Genomic DNA, 25,657 nt, shown 5'->3' on the forward strand with positions numbered 1-25,657 from the left:
ACTATTATCCACTCTCTTGAAAACAATTGAAATACTCATCCTGACCAACTATCCACCATCTTCAACCCAAATCTCACTCACACCATACCCACAAATCACAAACTTGTGCAGTAAAAATAATTTTGGGTTTCAAAACTCAATCTACTAATCACATACCAGTATTACTTACAACGCCTATCATTCATCATTCACTTCCAAATATCAGCTTATATGCTGTTGTGCAATTAAAGTGCAAATAAACACTAAACCATATAGCACTGAGGTATAGAAAGCGTTCACCAAGAGTTTCCACAATTATGCCTCTTGTGCCTCACACACACACACACAAATGTAACAACTCTTCACAATACAAAGCATTCACCTTCACCTCTGCACAATATTGCCTGCCATACATTATCGCAAGCACCACTCACATTACAATTCCTTTATGCTATTTCCAGATTAGTCTCCTGCCATTTATACAACTCAGACATTAAATAGCTCTCTTTCTCTTTACACTATCGTCTAACACACTGCACGCCATTTCAGGGCAAATGTACTTGTTTCATTATACTGCGACATGGCCTGTTACAATTTCAAATCAAGCAAAAACATCTACCTGATCCAACGTGCTCCGCTACTCCACACAACACAATCTACCTCTTCCTATTTACGCACATTATTGCTTACATTACGTTTTACTTGTGATTGTGGCTCAGCAATAGCCGAGCACTACGAAAAATACATTACAGACTCATTTAATGTTCCCCTCCACGGAAATCTTTAGTAAAAGGCGAAAGATTTATTCGATTTGAAGGGAAACCAGAGTGCCGATCAACGCACTCACTTCCATACTTATGGCTGCTTCTCTAGTACTTCTGCGCGAGAACGCGGAAAATTCTTTCCCTCTTGTCCACTTCTCTACCGTCAACAGACTTCCAGTGTTATGCAAGCACAAACCGCAAAACTAACTGCCAACGCTGAAATACGTGTCTGCCAAATGAGGTCGCTATTACTCTTTACATAACTATTTTCATCATTTCTGTCACCATCCAAGCTGCTTCATTACCTCACCTGCCGCCAGATGGCAGCACGCCTAATTCCTGTCGGCGACCCACCGTTTGACATACAACGTTCGGCACACAACTGCCCGCAGTGCTCTGCATCTAACACTAATCTCTCTCCTCCCCACCACACTCGTTCACTGAAAAAACTGACAACTAGATAGTTCTTTGTACGCGAAACTAGGCCACATCAGACGCAACGTGTATGTAGATGTGTAGTGCAAGGGAAATATCCCCTGCTCCCACACAACTAATACTAGCTGACAACAGAAACAAAATTTCTGTCGATAGTATTTGAACCAGTCTTATTCATTTGCGAATTTCATGCATTCCTTCTTGCTGGTAACAGTGCCTTGCAAATCACTCAATTCATGTTTTCTAGCCAAACGTGCTGCTCCTGATTGTTTCGTACATCATGCATTAGTGGTCATTATCAAGACTGTGTTGTGTGTCAGCTTTTTATGGTCATCAATTGCACTCTGCTTGTGCTGCTCACTCATTCTTGTAACTCAAAGTACGTCGTTGTCATCCAATCCTAGCACTTGCAGCAGGACAAATCAACTGGCTCGTCACCGTGCCACTCGGGAAACTTCCGCAAGGCTTTCATGACATGTCGCAATCAAAGTCCTTCCACAACATTTCTGCAACGCGGCGGGTCACGATACCGAAAGTATGACTTATGCTTCTGATCTATAATAAAACCACCACTCGAAAAGCGCTACTCCCTTCCCACATCCCTCAGAATGTGGTGAACGATCATCGATTACAACCAAGATGCAATGAATCTCGGTCGCATGCCTCACGCTCAGGGACAGTGCTACCACTCATCATCGTGGTTGCGTCTACTCCAGCTTTGAACTAGAGAGAGTTGAAGACATACTACAGAAATGATCCTGTGAAGTATGATCTTGCTTGCAAGCTATCACCGCTCGCTACTTATGCCACGAGACCGCCAACACGCCCTACGAGAATACGACACACTCTTCACATTCGCGATTTACTTATCGAAGAATTACTTAAGCTCGGACATTCTGCAAAGAACCTAGTTCTACTCCTATTTGGCCGCCATGATCTAACCTTTCCTCACTCAACTATTCTGTGCGCTACCAGTGCTTTTTGCATCCGAAATCAGAGACCATTGCCTCAGGCGAGACTGTATGTAAACACCGCTTGCAGCTCCGGCCGCTAGATGGGGGCCTGGGGCACATACAGTAGCATTCTATGGCGCAAGCAGACATGCCAAATAGTCACTGAAAGAGAAACACACAAGAGGGCAGTCATAGGACACTTGTGCTTTCTTTAAAACCGCCTCTCTCTTCGAAAATTTTCGCACCGCAATAGCGTATTCACCTCGCCCTAACAGTGCCAACTCTTGTCGATATTTGGCCACTTCCTCTTTCGTTTCACCTTGCGTCTTACTTGATACCCCGCCCAACAGCTGCTGATACACGCTACACGCAATTAATGTGTTTCTCTCTGTATCTCTTTTCGCCTACCACGAGTATTGCTTTTCCTCACATGGCAATTATGAAAACACCCACAGCTAAACAAACACTTCCATTCAGCATCACGTCCATACTATCAGTCATACACCAGTAATTTCACAGCTACTTGCTCCACTAATACATTTCTTAATGTTACTGTTAAACAGATGAAGAATCAAAGTATACAACAAGTCTCTATGAACATCACTGTCAGGACATTATACGCATACCATGCCCATCTTTATGCTTCAACTATGATGGCCCATGTGCTATGAATAAAGAAATTTCTCATCAAATATCAAATAATTTTACAACTATATAACTACTCCGACTAGCCCCTTACTAAAACTCTAGATGTTTAGCAATCCCGCCATCAATCTCAGAATAATCGCAAGCAGTGCTTTCATCCCATGAGCACTTCTTTGCAAACAAAACCACAAAACTACTTTTTATACTAGCTTCCTTGTCACAGTGAACAGGGAACTAATGCTAGTGCCCCAGTTTACTCAAAAACTTTTTCGCTTGCAACATATAAACAGCCAACTTGAACCTCTGGGATTTTCAAACACACACAGAAAACTTAATTCCACAGAAATTTAGGAGTAACAGTGGTTGCCTGACATTTTCATACATACTCAAATAGCTACTTCTATGCACTTCACACAATGTTCTCATCATGTTCCACCAGAGAACACAGTTATCACTATGAATGGATTCTGGTAAAAGAGCCTTCAAACCACAAACAGCCTGATCAAAGTGATTATCTCCACATCCTCTGCCAATATCATGTCACTCTATACCTGAGGAGGGAAACTACAATGCAGGGGAAGGAGCTTCGTTGTGAGCACTGTCCTGGTATTTCATCATTAACTCTTCTCAAGCCAAGTATGCACCACCTCTGTGTATGGCTGGGTCAATCAAAAAAGACAAGCAGCATCAACAACTCACAGGACACTATGAACATTTTTACCATTATCTGCACCACCTTCCACTGATTTACTGAAGAAGAAACTGCAAAGTCTGGCCAATTTTGTACACCAGTAATCTTGAAAACATTGGAGTCAACAGCAGATACATAGTTTCCAAGACTGTACCTAGGAACAACCCTTCAATTTCAAGATTTACATCTCACTGAGGCACATCACATCATACCCAAACTACACCTAGCAGGAAATTGCTACTCTATTCATTTCCAGCTATCTATGTCATATTCAACAAATGTCTCCCTCCCACCTACATCTTCTACAAAACTGAGTACATTGTTATGAACAAACAACCAATGCCATATTATGGCAACAATCCAGTGCCACTATTATCCACTCTCTTGAAAACAATTGAAATACTCATCCTGACCAACTATCCACCATCTTCAACCCAAATCTCACTCACACCATACCCACAAATCACAAACTTGTGCAGTAAAAATAATTTTGGGTTTCAAAACTCAATCTACTAATCACATACCAGTATTACTTACAACGCCTATCATTCATCATTCACTTCCAAATATCAGCTTATATGCTGTTGTGCAATTAAAGTGCAAATAAACACTAAACCATATAGCACTGAGGTATAGAAAGCGTTCACCAAGAGTTTCCACAATTATGCCTCTTGTGCCTCACACACACACAAATGTAACAACTCTTCACAATACAAAGCATTCACCTTCACCTCTGCACAATATTGCCTGCCATACATTATCGCAAGCACCACTCACATTACAATTCCTTTATGCTATTTCCAGATTAGTCTCCTGCCATTTATACAACTCAGACATTAAATAGCTCTCTTTCTCTTTACACTATCGTCTAACACACTGCACGCCATTTCAGGGCAAATGTACTTGTTTCATTATACTGCGACATGGCCTGTTACAATTTCAAATCAAGCAAAAACATCTACCTGATCCAACGTGCTCCGCTACTCCACACAACACAATCTACCTCTTCCTATTTACGCACATTATTGCTTACATTACGTTTTACTTGTGATTGTGGCTCAGCAATAGCCGAGCACTACGAAAAATACATTACAGACTCATTTAATGTTCCCCTCCACGGAAATCTTTAGTAAAAGGCGAAAGATTTATTCGATTTGAAGGGAAACCAGAGTGCCGATCAACGCACTCACTTCCATACTTATGGCTGCTTCTCTAGTACTTCTGCGCGAGAACGCGGAAAATTCTTTCCCTCTTGTCCACTTCTCTACCGTCAACAGACTTCCAGTGTTATGCAAGCACAAACCGCAAAACTAACTGCCAACGCTGAAATACGTGTCTGCCAAATGAGGTCGCTATTACTCTTTACATAACTATTTTCATCATTTCTGTCACCATCCAAGCTGCTTCATTACCTCACCTGCCGCCAGATGGCAGCACGCCTAATTCCTGTCGGCGACCCACCGTTTGACATACAACGTTCGGCACACAACTGCCCGCAGTGCTCTGCATCTAACACTAATCTCTCTCCTCCCCACCACACTCGTTCACTGAAAAAACTGACAACTAGATAGTTCTTTGTACGCGAAACTAGGCCACATCAGACGCAACGTGTATGTAGATGTGTAGTGCAAGGGAAATATCCCCTGCTCCCACACAACTAATACTAGCTGACAACAGAAACAAAATTTCTGTCGATAGTATTTGAACCAGTCTTATTCATTTGCGAATTTCATGCATTCCTTCTTGCTGGTAACAGTGCCTTGCAAATCACTCAATTCATGTTTTCTAGCCAAACGTGCTGCTCCTGATTGTTTCGTACATCATGCATTAGTGGTCATTATCAAGACTGTGTTGTGTGTCAGCTTTTTATGGTCATCAATTGCACTCTGCTTGTGCTGCTCACTCATTCTTGTAACTCAAAGTACGTCGTTGTCATCCAATCCTAGCACTTGCAGCAGGACAAATCAACTGGCTCGTCACCGTGCCACTCGGGAAACTTCCGCAAGGCTTTCATGACATGTCGCAATCAAAGTCCTTCCACAACATTTCTGCAACGCGGCGGGTCACGATACCGAAAGTATGACTTATGCTTCTGATCTATAATAAAACCACCACTCGAAAAGCGCTACTCCCTTCCCACATCCCTCAGAATGTGGTGAACGATCATCGATTACAACCAAGATGCAATGAATCTCGGTCGCATGCCTCACGCTCAGGGACAGTGCTACCACTCATCATCGTGGTTGCGTCTACTCCAGCTTTGAACTAGAGAGAGTTGAAGACATACTACAGAAATGATCCTGTGAAGTATGATCTTGCTTGCAAGCTATCACCGCTCGCTACTTATGCCACGAGACCGTCAACACGCCCTACGAGAATACGACACACTCTTCACATTCGCGATTTACTTATCGAAGAATTACTTAAGCTCGGACATTCTGCAAAGAACCTAGTTCTACTCCTATTTGGCCGCCATGATCTAACCTTTCCTCACTCAACTATTCTGTGCGCTACCAGTGCTTTTTGCATCCGAAATCAGAGACCATTGCCTCAGGCGAGACTGTATGTAAACACCGCTTGCAGCTCCGGCCGCTAGATGGGGGCCTGGGGCACATACAGTAGCATTCTATGGCGCAAGCAGACATGCCAAATAGTCACTGAAAGAGAAACACACAAGAGGGCAGTCATAGGACACTTGTGCTTTCTTTAAAACCGCCTCTCTCTTCGAAAATTTTCGCACCGCAATAGCGTATTCACCTCGCCCTAACAGTGCCAACTCTTGTCGATATTTGGCCACTTCCTCTTTCGTTTCACCTTGCGTCTTACTTGATACCCCGCCCAACAGCTGCTGATACACGCTACACGCAATTAATGTGTTTCTCTCTGTATCTCTTTTCGCCTACCACGAGTATTGCTTTTCCTCACATGGCAATTATGAAAACACCCACAGCTAAACAAACACTTCCATTCAGCATCACGTCCATACTATCAGTCATACACCAGTAATTTCACAGCTACTTGCTCCACTAATACATTTCTTAATGTTACTGTTAAACAGATGAAGAATCAAAGTATACAACAAGTCTCTATGAACATCACTGTCAGGACATTATACGCATACCATGCCCATCTTTATGCTTCAACTATGATGGCCCATGTGCTATGAATAAAGAAATTTCTCATCAAATATCAAATAATTTTACAACTATATAACTACTCCGACTAGCCCCTTACTAAAACTCTAGATGTTTAGCAATCCCGCCATCAATCTCAGAATAATCGCAAGCAGTGCTTTCATCCCATGAGCACTTCTTTGCAAACAAAACCACAAAACTACTTTTTATACTAGCTTCCTTGTCACAGTGAACAGGGAACTAATGCTAGTGCCCCAGTTTACTCAAAAACTTTTTCGCTTGCAACATATAAACAGCCAACTTGAACCTCTGGGATTTTCAAACACACACAGAAAACTTAATTCCACAGAAATTTAGGAGTAACAGTGGTTGCCTGACATTTTCATACATACTCAAATAGCTACTTCTATGCACTTCACACAATGTTCTCATCATGTTCCACCAGAGAACACAGTTATCACTATGAATGGATTCTGGTAAAAGAGCCTTCAAACCACAAACAGCCTGATCAAAGTGATTATCTCCACATCCTCTGCCAATATCATGTCACTCTATACCTGAGGAGGGAAACTACAATGCAGGGGAAGGAGCTTCGTTGTGAGCACTGTCCTGGTATTTCATCATTAACTCTTCTCAAGCCAAGTATGCACCACCTCTGTGTATGGCTGGGTCAATCAAAAAAGACAAGCAGCATCAACAACTCACAGGACACTATGAACATTTTTACCATTATCTGCACCACCTTCCACTGATTTACTGAAGAAGAAACTGCAAAGTCTGGCCAATTTTGTACACCAGTAATCTTGAAAACATTGGAGTCAACAGCAGATACATAGTTTCCAAGACTGTACCTAGGAACAACCCTTCAATTTCAAGATTTACATCTCACTGAGGCACATCACATCATACCCAAACTACACCTAGCAGGAAATTGCTACTCTATTCATTTCCAGCTATCTATGTCATATTCAACAAATGTCTCCCTCCCACCTACATCTTCTACAAAACTGAGTACATTGTTATGAACAAACAACCAATGCCATATTATGGCAACAATCCAGTGCCACTATTATCCACTCTCTTGAAAACAATTGAAATACTCATCCTGACCAACTATCCACCATCTTCAACCCAAATCTCACTCACACCATACCCACAAATCACAAACTTGTGCAGTAAAAATAATTTTGGGTTTCAAAACTCAATCTACTAATCACATACCAGTATTACTTACAACGCCTATCATTCATCATTCACTTCCAAATATCAGCTTATATGCTGTTGTGCAATTAAAGTGCAAATAAACACTAAACCATATAGCACTGAGGTATAGAAAGCGTTCACCAAGAGTTTCCACAATTATGCCTCTTGTGCCTCACACACACACAAATGTAACAACTCTTCACAATACAAAGCATTCACCTTCACCTCTGCACAATATTGCCTGCCATACATTATCGCAAGCACCACTCACATTACAATTCCTTTATGCTATTTCCAGATTAGTCTCCTGCCATTTATACAACTCAGACATTAAATAGCTCTCTTTCTCTTTACACTATCGTCTAACACACTGCACGCCATTTCAGGGCAAATGTACTTGTTTCATTATACTGCGACATGGCCTGTTACAATTTCAAATCAAGCAAAAACATCTACCTGATCCAACGTGCTCCGCTACTCCACACAACACAATCTACCTCTTCCTATTTACGCACATTATTGCTTACATTACGTTTTACTTGTGATTGTGGCTCAGCAATAGCCGAGCACTACGAAAAATACATTACAGACTCATTTAATGTTCCCCTCCACGGAAATCTTTAGTAAAAGGCGAAAGATTTATTCGATTTGAAGGGAAACCAGAGTGCCGATCAACGCACTCACTTCCATACTTATGGCTGCTTCTCTAGTACTTCTGCGCGAGAACGCGGAAAATTCTTTCCCTCTTGTCCACTTCTCTACCGTCAACAGACTTCCAGTGTTATGCAAGCACAAACCGCAAAACTAACTGCCAACGCTGAAATACGTGTCTGCCAAATGAGGTCGCTATTACTCTTTACATAACTATTTTCATCATTTCTGTCACCATCCAAGCTGCTTCATTACCTCACCTGCCGCCAGATGGCAGCACGCCTAATTCCTGTCGGCGACCCACCGTTTGACATACAACGTTCGGCACACAACTGCCCGCAGTGCTCTGCATCTAACACTAATCTCTCTCCTCCCCACCACACTCGTTCACTGAAAAAACTGACAACTAGATAGTTCTTTGTACGCGAAACTAGGCCACATCAGACGCAACGTGTATGTAGATGTGTAGTGCAAGGGAAATATCCCCTGCTCCCACACAACTAATACTAGCTGACAACAGAAACAAAATTTCTGTCGATAGTATTTGAACCAGTCTTATTCATTTGCGAATTTCATGCATTCCTTCTTGCTAGTAACAGTGCCTTGCAAATCACTCAATTCATGTTTTCTAGCCAAACGTGCTGCTCCTGATTGTTTCGTACATCATGCATTAGTGGTCATTATCAAGACTGTGTTGTGTGTCAGCTTTTTATGGTCATCAATTGCACTCTGCTTGTGCTGCTCACTCATTCTTGTAACTCAAAGTACGTCGTTGTCATCCAATCCTAGCACTTGCAGCAGGACAAATCAACTGGCTCGTCACCGTGCCACTCGGGAAACTTCCGCAAGGCTTTCATGACATGTCGCAATCAAAGTCCTTCCACAACATTTCTGCAACGCGGCGGGTCACGATACCGAAAGTATGACTTATGCTTCTGATCTATAATAAAACCACCACTCGAAAAGCGCTACTCCCTTCCCACATCCCTCAGAATGTGGTGAACGATCATCGATTACAACCAAGATGCAATGAATCTCGGTCGCATGCCTCACGCTCAGGGACAGTGCTACCACTCATCATCGTGGTTGCGTCTACTCCAGCTTTGAACTAGAGAGAGTTGAAGACATACTACAGAAATGATCCTGTGAAGTATGATCTTGCTTGCAAGCTATCACCGCTCGCTACTTATGCCACGAGACCGTCAACACGCCCTACGAGAATACGACACACTCTTCACATTCGCGATTTACTTATCGAAGAATTACTTAAGCTCGGACATTCTGCAAAGAACCTAGTTCTACTCCTATTTGGCCGCCATGATCTAACCTTTCCTCACTCAACTATTCTGTGCGCTACCAGTGCTTTTTGCATCCGAAATCAGAGACCATTGCCTCAGGCGAGACTGTATGTAAACACCGCTTGCAGCTCCGGCCGCTAGATGGGGGCCTGGGGCACATACAGTAGCATTCTATGGCGCAAGCAGACATGCCAAATAGTCACTGAAAGAGAAACACACAAGAGGGCAGTCATAGGACACTTGTGCTTTCTTTAAAACCGCCTCTCTCTTCGAAAATTTTCGCACCGCAATAGCGTATTCACCTCGCCCTAACAGTGCCAACTCTTGTCGATATTTGGCCACTTCCTCTTTCGTTTCACCTTGCGTCTTACTTGATACCCCGCCCAACAGCTGCTGATACACGCTACACGCAATTAATGTGTTTCTCTCTGTATCTCTTTTCGCCTACCACGAGTATTGCTTTTCCTCACATGGCAATTATGAAAACACCCACAGCTAAACAAACACTTCCATTCAGCATCACGTCCATACTATCAGTCATACACCAGTAATTTCACAGCTACTTGCTCCACTAATACATTTCTTAATGTTACTGTTAAACAGATGAAGAATCAAAGTATACAACAAGTCTCTATGAACATCACTGTCAGGACATTATACGCATACCATGCCCATCTTTATGCTTCAACTATGATGGCCCATGTGCTATGAATAAAGAAATTTCTCATCAAATATCAAATAATTTTACAACTATATAACTACTCCGACTAGCCCCTTACTAAAACTCTAGATGTTTAGCAATCCCGCCATCAATCTCAGAATAATCGCAAGCAGTGCTTTCATCCCATGAGCACTTCTTTGCAAACAAAACCACAAAACTACTTTTTATACTAGCTTCCTTGTCACAGTGAACAGGGAACTAATGCTAGTGCCCCAGTTTACTCAAAAACTTTTTCGCTTGCAACATATAAACAGCCAACTTGAACCTCTGGGATTTTCAAACACACACAGAAAACTTAATTCCACAGAAATTTAGGAGTAACAGTGGTTGCCTGACATTTTCATACATACTCAAATAGCTACTTCTATGCACTTCACACAATGTTCTCATCATGTTCCACCAGAGAACACAGTTATCACTATGAATGGATTCTGGTAAAAGAGCCTTCAAACCACAAACAGCCTGATCAAAGTGATTATCTCCACATCCTCTGCCAATATCATGTCACTCTATACCTGAGGAGGGAAACTACAATGCAGGGGAAGGAGCTTCGTTGTGAGCACTGTCCTGGTATTTCATCATTAACTCTTCTCAAGCCAAGTATGCACCACCTCTGTGTATGGCTGGGTCAATCAAAAAAGACAAGCAGCATCAACAACTCACAGGACACTATGAACATTTTTACCATTATCTGCACCACCTTCCACTGATTTACTGAAGAAGAAACTGCAAAGGCTGGCCAATTTTGTACACCAGTAATCTTGAAAACATTGGAGTCAACAGCAGATACATAGTTTCCAAGACTGTACCTAGGAACAACCCTTCAATTTCAAGATTTACATCTCACTGAGGCACATCACATCATACCCAAACTACACCTAGCAGGAAATTGCTACTCTATTCATTTCCAGCTATCTATGTCATATTCAACAAATGTCTCCCTCCCACCTACATCTTCTACAAAACTGAGTACATTGTTATGAACAAACAACCAATGCCATATTATGGCAACAATCCAGTGCCACTATTATCCACTCTCTTGAAAACAATTGAAATACTCATCCTGACCAACTATCCACCATCTTCAACCCAAATCTCACTCACACCATACCCACAAATCACAAACTTGTGCAGTAAAAATAATTTTGGGTTTCAAAACTCAATCTACTAATCACATACCAGTATTACTTACAACGCCTATCATTCATCATTCACTTCCAAATATCAGCTTATATGCTGTTGTGCAATTAAAGTGCAAATAAACACTAAACCATATAGCACTGAGGTATAGAAAGCGTTCACCAAGAGTTTCCACAATTATGCCTCTTGTGCCTCACACACACACAAATGTAACAACTCTTCACAATACAAAGCATTCACCTTCACCTCTGCACAATATTGCCTGCCATACATTATCGCAAGCACCACTCACATTACAATTCCTTTATGCTATTTCCAGATTAGTCTCCTGCCATTTATACAACTCAGACATTAAATAGCTCTCTTTCTCTTTACACTATCGTCTAACACACTGCACGCCATTTCAGGGCAAATGTACTTGTTTCATTATACTGCGACATGGCCTGTTACAATTTCAAATCAAGCAAAAACATCTACCTGATCCAACGTGCTCCGCTACTCCACACAACACAATCTACCTCTTCCTATTTACGCACATTATTGCTTACATTACGTTTTACTAGTGATTGTGGCTCAGCAATAGCCGAGCACTACGAAAAATACATTACAGACTCATTTAATGTTCCCCTCCACGGAAATCTTTAGTAAAAGGCGAAAGATTTATTCGATTTGAAGGGAAACCAGAGTGCCGATCAACGCACTCACTTCCATACTTATGGCTGCTTCTCTAGTACTTCTGCGCGAGAACGCGGAAAATTCTTTCCCTCTTGTCCACTTCTCTACCGTCAACAGACTTCCAGTGTTATGCAAGCACAAACCGCAAAACTAACTGCCAACGCTGAAATACGTGTCTGCCAAATGAGGTCGCTATTACTCTTTACATAACTATTTTCATCATTTCTGTCACCATCCAAGCTGCTTCATTACCTCACCTGCCGCCAGATGGCAGCACGCCTAATTCCTGTCGGCGACCCACCGTTTGACATACAACGTTCGGCACACAACTGCCCGCAGTGCTCTGCATCTAACACTAATCTCTCTCCTCCCCACCACACTCGTTCACTGAAAAAACTGACAACTAGATAGTTCTTTGTACGCGAAACTAGGCCACATCAGACGCAACGTGTATGTAGATGTGTAGTGCAAGGGAAATATCCCCTGCTCCCACACAACTAATACTAGCTGACAACAGAAACAAAATTTCTGTCGATAGTATTTGAACCAGTCTTATTCATTTGCGAATTTCATGCATTCCTTCTTGCTGGTAACAGTGCCTTGCAAATCACTCAATTCATGTTTTCTAGCCAAACGTGCTGCTCCTGATTGTTTCGTACATCATGCATTAGTGGTCATTATCAAGACTGTGTTGTGTGTCAGCTTTTTATGGTCATCAATTGCACTCTGCTTGTGCTGCTCACTCATTCTTGTAACTCAAAGTACGTCGTTGTCATCCAATCCTAGCACTTGCAGCAGGACAAATCAACTGGCTCGTCACCGTGCCACTCGGGAAACTTCCGCAAGGCTTTCATGACATGTCGCAATCAAAGTCCTTCCACAACATTTCTGCAACGCGGCGGGTCACGATACCGAAAGTATGACTTATGCTTCTGATCTATAATAAAACCACCACTCGAAAAGCGCTACTCCCTTCCCACATCCCTCAGAATGTGGTGAACGATCATCGATTACAACCAAGATGCAATGAATCTCGGTCGCATGCCTCACGCTCAGGGACAGTGCTACCACTCATCATCGTGGTTGCGTCTACTCCAGCTTTGAACTAGAGAGAGTTGAAGACATACTACAGAAATGATCCTGTGAAGTATGATCTTGCTTGCAAGCTATCACCGCTCGCTACTTATGCCACGAGACCGTCAACACGCCCTACGAGAATACGACACACTCTTCACATTCGCGATTTACTTATCGAAGAATTACTTAAGCTCGGACATTCTGCAAAGAACCTAGTTCTACTCCTATTTGGCCGCCATGATCTAACCTTTCCTCACTCAACTATTCTGTGCGCTACCAGTGCTTTTTGCATCCGAAATCAGAGACCATTGCCTCAGGCGAGACTGTATGTAAACACCGCTTGCAGCTCCGGCCGCTAGATGGGGGCCTGGGGCACATACAGTAGCATTCTATGGCGCAAGCAGACATGCCAAATAGTCACTGAAAGAGAAACACACAAGAGGGCAGTCATAGGACACTTGTGCTTTCTTTAAAACCGCCTCTCTCTTCGAAAATTTTCGCACCGCAATAGCGTATTCACCTCGCCCTAACAGTGCCAACTCTTGTCGATATTTGGCCACTTCCTCTTTCGTTTCACCTTGCGTCTTACTTGATACCCCGCCCAACAGCTGCTGATACACGCTACACGCAATTAATGTGTTTCTCTCTGTATCTCTTTTCGCCTACCACGAGTATTGCTTTTCCTCACATGGCAATTATGAAAACACCCACAGCTAAACAAACACTTCCATTCAGCATCACGTCCATACTATCAGTCATACACCAGTAATTTCACAGCTACTTGCTCCACTAATACATTTCTTAATGTTACTGTTAAACAGATGAAGAATCAAAGTATACAACAAGTCTCTATGAACATCACTGTCAGGACATTATACGCATACCATGCCCATCTTTATGCTTCAACTATGATGGCCCATGTGCTATGAATAAAGAAATTTCTCATCAAATATCAAATAATTTTACAACTATATAACTACTCCGACTAGCCCCTTACTAAAACTCTAGATGTTTAGCAATCCCGCCATCAATCTCAGAATAATCGCAAGCAGTGCTTTCATCCCATGAGCACTTCTTTGCAAACAAAACCACAAAACTACTTTTTATACTAGCTTCCTTGTCACAGTGAACAGGGAACTAATGCTAGTGCCCCAGTTTACTCAAAAACTTTTTCGCTTGCAACATATAAACAGCCAACTTGAACCTCTGGGATTTTCAAACACACACAGAAAACTTAATTCCACAGAAATTTAGGAGTAACAGTGGTTGCCTGACATTTTCATACATACTCAAATAGCTACTTCTATGCACTTCACACAATGTTCTCATCATGTTCCACCAGAGAACACAGTTATCACTATGAATGGATTCTGGTAAAAGAGCCTTCAAACCACAAACAGCCTGATCAAAGTGATTATCTCCACATCCTCTGCCAATATCATGTCACTCTATACCTGAGGAGGGAAACTACAATGCAGGGGAAGGAGCTTCGTTGTGAGCACTGTCCTGGTATTTCATCATTAACTCTTCTCAAGCCAAGTATGCACCACCTCTGTGTATGGCTGGGTCAATCAAAAAAGACAAGCAGCATCAACAACTCACAGGACACTATGAACATTTTTACCATTATCTGCACCACCTTCCACTGATTTACTGAAGAAGAAACTGCAAAGTCTGGCCAATTTTGTACACCAGTAATCTTGAAAACATTGGAGTCAACAGCAGATACATAGTTTCCAAGACTGTACCTAGGAACAACCCTTCAATTTCAAGATTTACATCTCACTGAGGCACATCACATCATACCCAAACTACACCTAGCAGGAAATTGCTACTCTATTCATTTCCAGCTATCTATGTCATATTCAACAAATGTCTCCCTCCCACCTACATCTTCTACAAAACTGAGTACATTGTTATGAACAAACAACCAATGCCATATTATGGCAACAATCCAGTGCCACTATTATCCACTCTCTTGAAAACAATTGAAATACTCATCCTGACCAACTATCCACCATCTTCAACCCAAATCTCACTCACACCATACCCACAAATCACAAACTTGTGCAGTAAAAATAATTTTGGGTTTCAAAACTCAATCTACTAATCACATACCAGTATTACTTACAACGCCTATCATTCATCATTCACTTCCAAATATCAGCTTATATGCTGTTGTGCAATTAAACACTAAACCATATAGCACTGAGGTATAGAAAGCGTTCACCAAGAGTTTCCACAATTATGCCTCTTGTGCCTCACACACACACAAATGTAACAACTCTTCACAATACAAAGCATTCACCTTCACCTCTGCACAATATTGCCTGCCATACATTATCGCAAGCACCACTCACATTACAATTCCTTTATGCTATTTCCAGATTAGTCTCCTGCCATTTATACAACTCAGACATTAAATAGCTCTCTTTCTCTTTACACTATCGTCTAACACACTGCACGCCATTTCAGGGCAAATGTACTTGTTTCATTATACTGCGACATGGCCTGTTACAATTTCAAATCAAGCAAAAACATCTACCTGATCCAACGTGCTCCGCTACTCCACACAACACAATCTACCTCTTCCTATTTACGCACATTATTGCTTACATTACGTTTTACTTGTGATTGTGGCTCAGCAATAGCCGAGCACTACGAAAAATACATTACAGACTCATTTAATGTTCCCCTCCACGGAAATCTTTAGTAAAAGGCGAAAGATTTATTCGATTTGAAGGGAAACCAGAGTGCCGATCAACGCACTCACTTCCATACTTATGGCTGCTTCTCTAGTACTTCTGCGCGAGAACGCGGAAAATTCTTTCCCTCTTGTCCACTTCTCTACCGTCAACAGACTTCCAGTGTTATGCAAGCACAAACCGCAAAACTAACTGCCAACGCTGAAATACGTGTCTGCCAAATGAGGTCGCTATTACTCTTTACATAACTATTTTCATCATTTCTGTCACCATCCAAGCTGCTTCATTACCTCACCTGCCGCCAGATGGCAGCACGCCTAATTCCTGTCGGCGACCCACCGTTTGACATACAACGTTCGGCACACAACTGCCCGCAGTGCTCTGCATCTAACACTAATCTCTCTCCTCCCCACCACACTCGTTCACTGAAAAAACTGACAACTAGATAGTTCTTTGTACGCGAAACTAGGCCACATCAGACGCAACGTGTATGTAGATGTGTAGTGCAAGGGAAATATCCCCTGCTCCCACACAACTAATACTAGCTGACAACAGAAACAAAATTTCTGTCGATAGTATTTGAACCAGTCTTATTCATTTGCGAATTTCATGCATTCCTTCTTGCTGGTAACAGTGCCTTGCAAATCACTCAATTCATGTTTTCTAGCCAAACGTGCTGCTCCTGATTGTTTCGTACATCATGCATTAGTGGTCATTATCAAGACTGTGTTGTGTGTCAGCTTTTTATGGTCATCAATTGCACTCTGCTTGTGCTGCTCACTCATTCTTGTAACTCAAAGTACGTCGTTGTCATCCAATCCTAGCACTTGCAGCAGGACAAATCAACTGGCTCGTCACCGTGCCACTCGGGAAACTTCCGCAAGGCTTTCATGACATGTCGCAATCAAAGTCCTTCCACAACATTTCTGCAACGCGGCGGGTCACGATACCGAAAGTATGACTTATGCTTCTGATCTATAATAAAACCACCACTCGAAAAGCGCTACTCCCTTCCCACATCCCTCAGAATGTGGTGAACGATCATCGATTACAACCAAGATGCAATGAATCTCGGTCGCATGCCTCACGCTCAGGGACAGTGCTACCACTCATCATCGTGGTTGCGTCTACTCCAGCTTTGAACTAGAGAGAGTTGAAGACATACTACAGAAATGATCCTGTGAAGTATGATCTTGCTTGCAAGCTATCACCGCTCGCTACTTATGCCACGAGACCGTCAACACGCCCTACGAGAATACGACACACTCTTCACATTCGCGATTTACTTATCGAAGAATTACTTAAGCTCGGACATTCTGCAAAGAACCTAGTTCTACTCCTATTTGGCCGCCATGATCTAACCTTTCCTCACTCAACTATTCTGTGCGCTACCAGTGCTTTTTGCATCCGAAATCAGAGACCATTGCCTCAGGCGAGACTGTATGTAAACACCGCTTGCAGCTCCGGCCGCTAGATGGGGGCCTGGGGCACATACAGTAGCATTCTATGGCGCAAGCAGACATGCCAAATAGTCACTGAAAGAGAAACACACAAGAGGGCAGTCATAGGACACTTGTGCTTTCTTTAAAACCGCCTCTCTCTTCGAAAATTTTCGCACCGCAATAGCGTATTCACCTCGCCCTAACAGTGCCAACTCTTGTCGATATTTGGCCACTTCCTCTTTCGTTTCACCTTGCGTCTTACTTGATACCCCGCCCAACAGCTGCTGATACACGCTACACGCAATTAATGTGTTTCTCTCTGTATCTCTTTTCGCCTACCACGAGTATTGCTTTTCCTCACATGGCAATTATGAAAACACCCACAGCTAAACAAACACTTCCATTCAGCATCACGTCCATACTATCAGTCATACACCAGTAATTTCACAGCTACTTGCTCCACTAATACATTTCTTAATGTTACTGTTAAACAGATGAAGAATCAAAGTATACAACAAGTCTCTATGAACATCACTGTCAGGACATTATACGCATACCATGCCCATCTTTATGCTTCAACTATGATGGCCCATGTGCTATGAATAAAGAAATTTCTCATCAAATATCAAATAATTTTACAACTATATAACTACTCCGACTAGCCCCTTACTAAAACTCTAGATGTTTAGCAATCCCGCCATCAATCTCAGAATAATCGCAAGCAGTGCTTTCATCCCATGAGCACTTCTTTGCAAACAAAACCACAAAACTACTTTTTATACTAGCTTCCTTGTCACAGTGAACAGGGAACTAATGCTAGTGCCCCAGTTTACTCAAAAACTTTTTCGCTTGCAACATATAAACAGCCAACTTGAACCTCTGGGATTTTCAAACACACACAGAAAACTTAATTCCACAGAAATTTAGGAGTAACAGTGGTTGCCTGACATTTTCATACATACTCAAATAGCTACTTCTATGCACTTCACACAATGTTCTCATCATGTTCCACCAGAGAACACAGTTATCACTATGAATGGATTCTGGTAAAAGAGCCTTCAAACCACAAACAGCCTGATCAAAGTGATTATCTCCACATCCTCTGCCAATATCATGTCACTCTATACCTGAGGAGGGAAACTACAATGCAGGGGAAGGAGCTTCGTTGTGAGCACTGTCCTGGTATTTCATCATTAACTCTTCTCAAGCCAAGTATGCACCACCTCTGTGTATGGCTGGGTCAATCAAAAAAGACAAGCAGCATCAACAACTCACAGGACACTATGAACATTTTTACCATTATCTGCACCACCTTCCACTGATTTACTGAAGAAGAAACTGCAAAGGCTGGCCAATTTTGTACACCAGTAATCTTGAAAACATTGGAGTCAACAGCAGATACATAGTTTCCAAGACTGTACCTAGGAACAACCCTTCAATTTCAAGATTTACATCTCACTGAGGCACATCACATCATACCCAAACTACACCTAGCAGGAAATTGCTACTCTATTCATTTCCAGCTATCTATGTCATATTCAACAAATGTCTCCCTCCCACCTACATCTTCTACAAAACTGAGTACATTGTTATGAACAAACAACCAATGCCATATTATGGCAACAATCCAGTGCCACTATTATCCACTCTCTTGAAAACAATTGAAATACTCATCCTGACCAACTATCCACCATCTTCAACCCAAATCTCACTCACACCATACCCACAAATCACAAACTTGTGCAGTAAAAATAATTTTGGGTTTCAAAACTCAATCTACTAATCACATACCAGTATTACTTACAACGCCTATCATTCATCATTCACTTCCAAATATCAGCTTATATGCTGTTGTGCAATTAAACACTAAACCATATAGCACTGAGGTATAGAAAGCGTTCACCAAGAGTTTCCACAATTATGCCTCTTGTGCCTCACACACACACAAATGTAACAACTCTTCACAATACAAAGCATTCACCTTCACCTCTGCACAATATTGCCTGCCATACATTATCGCAAGCACCACTCACATTACAATTCCTTTATGCTATTTCCAGATTAGTCTCCTGCCATTTATACAACTCAGACATTAAATAGCTCTCTTTCTCTTTACACTATCGTCTAACACACTGCACGCCATTTCAGGGCAAATGTACTTGTTTCATTATACTGCGACATGGCCTGTTACAATTTCAAATCAAGCAAAAACATCTACCTGATCCAACGTGCTCCGCTACTCCACACAACACAATCTACCTCTTCCTATTTACGCACATTATTGCTTACATTACGTTTTACTTGTGATTGTGGCTCAGCAATAGCCGAGCACTACGAAAAATACATTACAGACTCATTTAATGTTCCCCTCCACGGAAATCTTTAGTAAAAGGCGAAAGATTTATTCGATTTGAAGGGAAACCAGAGTGCCGATCAACGCACTCACTTCCATACTTATGGCTGCTTCTCTAGTACTTCTGCGCGAGAACGCGGAAAATTCTTTCCCTCTTGTCCACTTCTCTACCGTCAACAGACTTCCAGTGTTATGCAAGCACAAACCGCAAAACTAACTGCCAACGCTGAAATACGTGTCTGCCAAATGAGGTCGCTATTACTCTTTACATAACTATTTTCATCATTTCTGTCACCATCCAAGCTGCTTCATTACCTCACCTGCCGCCAGATGGCAGCACGCCTAATTCCTGTCGGCGACCCACCGTTTGACATACAACGTTCGGCACACAACTGCCCGCAGTGCTCTGCATCTAACACTAATCTCTCTCCTCCCCACCACACTCGTTCACTGAAAAAACTGACAACTAGATAGTTCTTTGTACGCGAAACTAGGCCACATCAGACGCAACGTGTATGTAGATGTGTAGTGCAAGGGAAATATCCCCTGCTCCCACACAACTAATACTAGCTGACAACAGAAACAAAATTTCTGTCGATAGTATTTGAACCAGTCTTATTCATTTGCGAATTTCATGCATTCCTTCTTGCTGGTAACAGTGCCTTGCAAATCACTCAATTCATGTTTTCTAGCCAAACGTGCTGCTCCTGATTGTTTCGTACATCATGCATTAGTGGTCATTATCAAGACTGTGTTGTGTGTCAGCTTTTTATGGTCATCAATTGCACTCTGCTTGTGCTGCTCACTCATTCTTGTAACTCAAAGTACGTCGTTGTCATCCAATCCTAGCACTTGCAGCAGGACAAATCAACTGGCTCGTCACCGTGCCACTCGGGAAACTTCCGCAAGGCTTTCATGACATGTCGCAATCAAAGTCCTTCCACAACATTTCTGCAACGCGGCGGGTCACGATACCGAAAGTATGACTTATGCTTCTGATCTATAATAAAACCACCACTCGAAAAGCGCTACTCCCTTCCCACATCCCTCAGAATGTGGTGAACGATCATCGATTACAACCAAGATGCAATGAATCTCGGTCGCATGCCTCACGCTCAGGGACAGTGCTACCACTCATCATCGTGGTTGCGTCTACTCCAGCTTTGAACTAGAGAGAGTTGAAGACATACTACAGAAATGATCCTGTGAAGTATGATCTTGCTTGCAAGCTATCACCGCTCGCTACTTATGCCACGAGACCGTCAACACGCCCTACGAGAATACGACACACTCTTCACATTCGCGATTTACTTATCGAAGAATTACTTAAGCTCGGACATTCTGCAAAGAACCTAGTTCTACTCCTATTTGGCCGCCATGATCTAACCTTTCCTCACTCAACTATTCTGTGCGCTACCAGTGCTTTTTGCATCCGAAATCAGAGACCATTGCCTCAGGCGAGACTGTATGTAAACACCGCTTGCAGCTCCGGCCGCTAGATGGGGGCCTGGGGCACATACAGTAGCATTCTATGGCGCAAGCAGACATGCCAAATAGTCACTGAAAGAGAAACACACAAGAGGGCAGTCATAGGACACTTGTGCTTTCTTTAAAACCGCCTCTCTCTTCGAAAATTTTCGCACCGCAATAGCGTATTCACCTCGCCCTAACAGTGCCAACTCTTGTCGATATTTGGCCACTTCCTCTTTCGTTTCACCTTGCGTCTTACTTGATACCCCGCCCAACAGCTGCTGATACACGCTACACGCAATTAATGTGTTTCTCTCTGTATCTCTTTTCGCCTACCACGAGTATTGCTTTTCCTCACATGGCAATTATGAAAACACCCACAGCTAAACAAACACTTCCATTCAGCATCACGTCCATACTATCAGTCATACACCAGTAATTTCACAGCTACTTGCTCCACTAATACATTTCTTAATGTTACTGTTAAACAGATGAAGAATCAAAGTATACAACAAGTCTCTATGAACATCACTGTCAGGACATTATACGCATACCATGCCCATCTTTATGCTTCAACTATGATGGCCCATGTGCTATGAATAAAGAAATTTCTCATCAAATATCAAATAATTTTACAACTATATAACTACTCCGACTAGCCCCTTACTAAAACTCTAGATGTTTAGCAATCCCGCCATCAATCTCAGAATAATCGCAAGCAGTGCTTTCATCCCATGAGCACTTCTTTGCAAACAAAACCACAAAACTACTTTTTATACTAGCTTCCTTGTCACAGTGAACAGGGAACTAATGCTAGTGCCCCAGTTTACTCAAAAACTTTTTCGCTTGCAACATATAAACAGCCAACTTGAACCTCTGGGATTTTCAAACACACACAGAAAACTTAATTCCACAGAAATTTAGGAGTAACAGTGGTTGCCTGACATTTTCATACATACTCAAATAGCTACTTCTATGCACTTCACACAATGTTCTCATCATGTTCCACCAGAGAACACAGTTATCACTATGAACGGATTCTGGTAAAAGAGCCTTCAAACCACAAACAGCCTGATCAAAGTGATTATCTCCACATCCTCTGCCAATATCATGTCACTCTATACCTGAGGAGGGAAACTACAATGCAGGGGAAGGAGCTTCGTTGTGAGCACTGTCCTGGTATTTCATCATTAACTCTTCTCAAGCCAAGTATGCACCACCTCTGTGTATGGCTGGGTCAATCAAAAAAGACAAGCAGCATCAACAACTCACAGGACACTATGAACATTTTTACCATTATCTGCACCACCTTCCACTGATTTACTGAAGAAGAAACTGCAAAGTCTGGCCAATTTTGTACACCAGTAATCTTGAAAACATTGGAGTCAACAGCAGATACATAGTTTCCAAGACTGTACCTAGGAACAACCCTTCAATTTCAAGATTTACATCTCACTGAGGCACATCACATCATACCCAAACTACACCTAGCAGGAAATTGCTACTCTATTCATTTCCAGCTATCTATGTCATATTCAACAAATGTCTCCCTCCCACCTACATCTTCTACAAAACTGAGTACATTGTTATGAACAAACAACCAATGCCATATTATGGCAACAATCCAGTGCCACTATTATCCACTCTCTTGAAAACAATTGAAATACTCATCCTGACCAACTATCCACCATCTTCAACCCAAATCTCACTCACACCATACCCACAAATCACAAACTTGTGCAGTAAAAATAATTTTGGGTTTCAAAACTCAATCTACTAATCACATACCAGTATTACTTACAACGCCTATCATTCATCATTCACTTCCAAATATCAGCTTATATGCTGTTGTGCAATTAAACACTAAACCATATAGCACTGAGGTATAGAAAGCGTTCACCAAGAGTTTCCACAATTATGCCTCTTGTGCCTCACACACACACAAATGTAACAACTCTTCACAATACAAAGCATTCACCTTCACCTCTGCACAATATTGCCTGCCATACATTATCGCAAGCACCACTCACATTACAATTCCTTTATGCTATTTCCAGATTAGTCTCCTGCCATTTATACAACTCAGACATTAAATAGCTCTCTTTCTCTTTACACTATCGTCTAACACACTGCACGCCATTTCAGGGCAAATGTACTTGTTTCATTATACTGCGACATGGCCTGTTACAATTTCAAATCAAGCAAAAACATCTACCTGATCCAACGTGCTCCGCTACTCCACACAACACAATCTACCTCTTCCTATTTACGCACATTATTGCTTACATTACGTTTTACTTGTGATTGTGGCTCAGCAATAGCCGAGCACTACGAAAAATACATTACAGACTCATTTAATGTTCCCCTCCACGGAAATCTTTAGTAAAAGGCGAAAGATTTATTCGATTTGAAGGGAAACCAGAGTGCCGATCAACGCACTCACTTCCATACTTATGGCTGCTTCTCTAGTACTTCTGCGCGAGAACGCGGAAAATTCTTTCCCTCTTGTCCACTTCTCTACCGTCAACAGACTTCCAGTGTTATGCAAGCACAAACCGCAAAACTAACTGCCAACGCTGAAATACGTGTCTGCCAAATGAGGTCGCTATTACTCTTTACATAACTATTTTCATCATTTCTGTCACCATCCAAGCTGCTTCATTACCTCACCTGCCGCCAGATGGCAGCACGCCTAATTCCTGTCGGCGACCCACCGTTTGACATACAACGTTCGGCACACAACTGCCCGCAGTGCTCTGCATCTAACACTAATCTCTCTCCTCCCCACCACACTCGTTCACTGAAAAAACTGACAACTAGATAGTTCTTTGTACGCGAAACTAGGCCACATCAGACGCAACGTGTATGTAGATGTGTAGTGCAAGGGAAATATCCCCTGCTCCCACACAACTAATACTAGCTGACAACAGAAACAAAATTTCTGTCGATAGTATTTGAACCAGTCTTATTCATTTGCGAATTTCATGCATTCCTTCTTGCTGGTAACAGTGCCTTGCAAATCACTCAATTCATGTTTTCTAGCCAAACGTGCTGCTCCTGATTGTTTCGTACATCATGCATTAGTGGTCATTATCAAGACTGTGTTGTGTGTCAGCTTTTTATGGTCATCAATTGCACTCTGCTTGTGCTGCTCACTCATTCTTGTAACTCAAAGTACGTCGTTGTCATCCAATCCTAGCACTTGCAGCAGGACAAATCAACTGGCTCGTCACCGTGCCACTCGGGAAACTTCCGCAAGGCTTTCATGACATGTCGCAATCAAAGTCCTTCCACAACATTTCTGCAACGCGGCGGGTCACGATACCGAAAGTATGACTTATGCTTCTGATCTATAATAAAACCACCACTCGAAAAGCGCTACTCCCTTCCCACATCCCTCAGAATGTGGTGAACGATCATCGATTACAACCAAGATGCAATGAATCTCGGTCGCATGCCTCACGCTCAGGGACAGTGCTACCACTCATCATCGTGGTTGCGTCTACTCCAGCTTTGAACTAGAGAGAGTTGAAGACATACTACAGAAATGATCCTGTGAAGTATGATCTTGCTTGCAAGCTATCACCGCTCGCTACTTATGCCACGAGACCGTCAACACGCCCTACGAGAATACGACACACTCTTCACATTCGCGATTTACTTATCGAAGAATTACTTAAGCTCGGACATTCTGCAAAGAACCTAGTTCTACTCCTATTTGGCCGCCATGATCTAACCTTTCCTCACTCGACTATTCTGTGCGCTACCAGTGCTTTTTGCATCCGAAATCAGAGACCATTGCCTCAGGCGAGACTGTATGTAAACACCGCTTGCAGCTCCGGCCGCTAGATGGGGGCCTGGGGCACATACAGTAGCATTCTATGGCGCAAGCAGACATGCCAAATAGTCACTGAAAGAGAAACACACAAGAGGGCAGTCATAGGACACTTGTGCTTTCTTTAAAACCGCCTCTCTCTTCGAAAATTTTCGCACCGCAATAGCGTATTCACCTCGCCCTAACAGTGCCAACTCTTGTCGATATTTGGCCACTTCCTCTTTCGTTTCACCTTGCGTCTTACTTGATACCCCGCCCAACAGCTGCTGATACACGCTACACGCAATTAATGTGTTTCTCTCTGTATCTCTTTTCGCCTACCACGAGTATTGCTTTTCCTCACATGGCAATTATGAAAACACCCACAGCTAAACAAACACTTCCATTCAGCATCACGTCCATACTATCAGTCATACACCAGTAATTTCACAGCTACTTGCTCCACTAATACATTTCTTAATGTTACTGTTAAACAGATGAAGAATC

At 42.4% G+C, this 25,657-nt stretch overlaps 14 non-coding genes across 14 annotated transcripts; all 14 read right to left on the reverse strand.

Annotated features, from left to right (window-relative positions):
- Nucleotides 1-691: 691 nt before the first annotated feature.
- LOC126357036 (U5 spliceosomal RNA) lies at nt 692-810 on the reverse strand. The gene has a single exon (XR_007566029.1). It is a non-coding gene; the product is annotated as a U5 spliceosomal RNA (small nuclear RNA).
- Nucleotides 811-1,746: 936 nt separating this feature from the next.
- Nucleotides 1,747-1,953, reverse strand: LOC126356966 (small nucleolar RNA U3). Its single transcript, XR_007565968.1, has one exon. It is a non-coding gene; the product is annotated as a small nucleolar RNA U3 (small nucleolar RNA).
- A 2,569-nt stretch (nt 1,954-4,522) lies between these two features.
- Nucleotides 4,523-4,641, reverse strand: LOC126357038 (U5 spliceosomal RNA). The gene has a single exon (XR_007566030.1). It is a non-coding gene; the product is annotated as a U5 spliceosomal RNA (small nuclear RNA).
- Nucleotides 4,642-5,577: 936 nt separating this feature from the next.
- On the reverse strand, nt 5,578-5,784 carry LOC126356967 (small nucleolar RNA U3). The gene has a single exon (XR_007565969.1). It is a non-coding gene; the product is annotated as a small nucleolar RNA U3 (small nucleolar RNA).
- Nucleotides 5,785-8,353: 2,569 nt separating this feature from the next.
- On the reverse strand, nt 8,354-8,472 carry LOC126357039 (U5 spliceosomal RNA). The gene has a single exon (XR_007566031.1). It is a non-coding gene; the product is annotated as a U5 spliceosomal RNA (small nuclear RNA).
- A 936-nt stretch (nt 8,473-9,408) lies between these two features.
- Nucleotides 9,409-9,615, reverse strand: LOC126356969 (small nucleolar RNA U3). The gene has a single exon (XR_007565970.1). It is a non-coding gene; the product is annotated as a small nucleolar RNA U3 (small nucleolar RNA).
- Nucleotides 9,616-12,184: 2,569 nt separating this feature from the next.
- Nucleotides 12,185-12,303, reverse strand: LOC126357040 (U5 spliceosomal RNA). Its single transcript, XR_007566032.1, has one exon. It is a non-coding gene; the product is annotated as a U5 spliceosomal RNA (small nuclear RNA).
- A 936-nt stretch (nt 12,304-13,239) lies between these two features.
- LOC126356970 (small nucleolar RNA U3) lies at nt 13,240-13,446 on the reverse strand. The gene has a single exon (XR_007565971.1). It is a non-coding gene; the product is annotated as a small nucleolar RNA U3 (small nucleolar RNA).
- Nucleotides 13,447-16,004: 2,558 nt separating this feature from the next.
- Nucleotides 16,005-16,123, reverse strand: LOC126357042 (U5 spliceosomal RNA). Its single transcript, XR_007566033.1, has one exon. It is a non-coding gene; the product is annotated as a U5 spliceosomal RNA (small nuclear RNA).
- Nucleotides 16,124-17,059: 936 nt separating this feature from the next.
- LOC126356971 (small nucleolar RNA U3) lies at nt 17,060-17,266 on the reverse strand. Its single transcript, XR_007565972.1, has one exon. It is a non-coding gene; the product is annotated as a small nucleolar RNA U3 (small nucleolar RNA).
- Nucleotides 17,267-19,824: 2,558 nt separating this feature from the next.
- LOC126357043 (U5 spliceosomal RNA) lies at nt 19,825-19,943 on the reverse strand. The gene has a single exon (XR_007566034.1). It is a non-coding gene; the product is annotated as a U5 spliceosomal RNA (small nuclear RNA).
- Nucleotides 19,944-20,879: 936 nt separating this feature from the next.
- LOC126356972 (small nucleolar RNA U3) lies at nt 20,880-21,086 on the reverse strand. Its single transcript, XR_007565973.1, has one exon. It is a non-coding gene; the product is annotated as a small nucleolar RNA U3 (small nucleolar RNA).
- A 2,558-nt stretch (nt 21,087-23,644) lies between these two features.
- LOC126357044 (U5 spliceosomal RNA) lies at nt 23,645-23,763 on the reverse strand. The gene has a single exon (XR_007566035.1). It is a non-coding gene; the product is annotated as a U5 spliceosomal RNA (small nuclear RNA).
- Nucleotides 23,764-24,699: 936 nt separating this feature from the next.
- LOC126356973 (small nucleolar RNA U3) lies at nt 24,700-24,906 on the reverse strand. Its single transcript, XR_007565974.1, has one exon. It is a non-coding gene; the product is annotated as a small nucleolar RNA U3 (small nucleolar RNA).
- Between the last annotated feature and the right edge of the window lie 751 nt (nt 24,907-25,657).

Source organism: Schistocerca gregaria, chromosome 3 (assembly GCF_023897955.1).
Source record: "Schistocerca gregaria isolate iqSchGreg1 chromosome 3, iqSchGreg1.2, whole genome shotgun sequence".
NCBI classification, from domain to species: domain Eukaryota; kingdom Metazoa; phylum Arthropoda; class Insecta; order Orthoptera; family Acrididae; genus Schistocerca; species Schistocerca gregaria.